The sequence below is a fragment of the Oncorhynchus mykiss genome, chromosome 27 (assembly GCF_013265735.2).
Source record: "Oncorhynchus mykiss isolate Arlee chromosome 27, USDA_OmykA_1.1, whole genome shotgun sequence".
Classification (NCBI taxonomy): Eukaryota; Metazoa; Chordata; class Actinopteri; order Salmoniformes; family Salmonidae; genus Oncorhynchus; species Oncorhynchus mykiss.
In genome coordinates, this window is record NC_048591.1 from 26349680 (window position 1) to 26351471 (window position 1792).

Consider the following 1792-nt stretch of genomic DNA (forward strand, 5'->3'; position numbering starts at 1 on the left):
TCTGTTTGGGCCACCCTGGAACAAGAACATGTCTCAGACAGTTTTGTCATTGTTCAGCAGTGCTTTGCTGCCCTCCCCTGGTGCCTCTGTCTGCGCCCTGTGCCTGCCTCCAATACTAAGTCAGAATACCGTTGTGTTGTGTGCTCAGCTACTCCATTGTAATTGTAAGATTGTTTTAAATAACCTTTTGAATGGAATGGATTACTGATGAGGAGGCGTGCAAGTTCAAACCTCCGAGCTGACAGGGTACAAATCTGTCGTTCTGCCCCTGAACAGGCAGTTAATCCTAGGCCGTCATTGAAAATAAGAATTTGTTCTTAGCTGACTTGCCTAGTTAAATAAATGCAAAATAAAATTGAGGAGGTGTTTTCTGCATGGTGGTGGAAGGTGTATGATTGCAAACCCCATGAACGTATGGCCGTTCTCCAGGCAATGGAGGAGGCCTGTGGTGACATTCCAGTCCTGTCAGGGACTGTCTGGCCAAGGAGAATAATGCTTCTGATGTTGATGAAAATCTGTGGCCGGACCAAAACAACAGATTTTGTTTTTGCAATAGAGCATTTGATTCTTGACTCAGGATTTTGATTTTACTGTATTTTGACAGATTATCTATTCCGTACAATTGATCTAACGTACAGTAGTACAAAAAAGCAAATTTTTCTTCCTTTGCAAATGCAAAGTATATTTACTGTATGTTTTCATTTTTACTGTATGCATACTTACAGTATGTTGTTTGACATGTATTGAGTAATTTTGAAGTAGTACACACAAACAATTGACAGTATAACAACAAAATCTTAGTCTTTACACTGAAATAGGTTCTGATAGTAGTGTTTTGAATATGTCACATTAGTGTGATCTCGGTTGTCACTCATTTGATGTGTGTTTGTATGTCTCATTTGTAAGCAGAGTTTCATTTTGAGCAGTGAGTTGATGATTTAGATTTCTGTGTTTCATTTTGCAAGATGTCTGCGGTTTGGGAAAATTGGCTAACTGTTTTGTGTTTAGAGTTCTGAGTACCTGAGGTGTAGTTTCAGCAAACGTGTGTTAACAATTGGGAAAAACTGTGATTTACTAAAATAACATAACATTAAAAATAGCATCATGATTTTTTAATTTGAGGACGTGGTTATTTAATAGTTATGTATTATGTATGTCAGTATAATAGCAAAGATTCTTCTATCTGTGGTAATAGACTCCATGTTTTTACACTGTGTTGTGGAAATACCAGCCAGTAACAACTGTCCCAGCTACATTATGCACTGCTGCCAGCTAGTAGAAAGAATCAAATTAATGATTATCATGTGGACTAGACTCGTAGACTATTCTGAATAGAACGACATAATAAGATAACTGTTCTACATAAACCTCTACTATACCTGAGTGTTCTGAAACAGTCAACACTTAAAAATATGCCAAAATACTGGACAGACTTTTAATACAGTAAAAGCTCCTCCCACACCCCAGACCAGACGGTGTGGACTGGCACCCTCATACCTCACTGACCTCCTACACACCCCTACACTCCACATTGTAGATAGATTACAAACCCCTACACTCCACATTGTAGATAGATTACAAACCCCTACACTCCACGTTACAGATAGATTACAAACCCCTACACTCCACATTATAGATAGATTACACACCCCTACACTCCACGTTATAGATAGATGACACAACCCTACACTCCACAAGTGGCACCTTAATTGAGGAGGATGGGCTCATAGTAATGGCTGAAATGGAATGGGATCGAACTCATCAAAGACATGGTTTCAATGTGTTTGATACC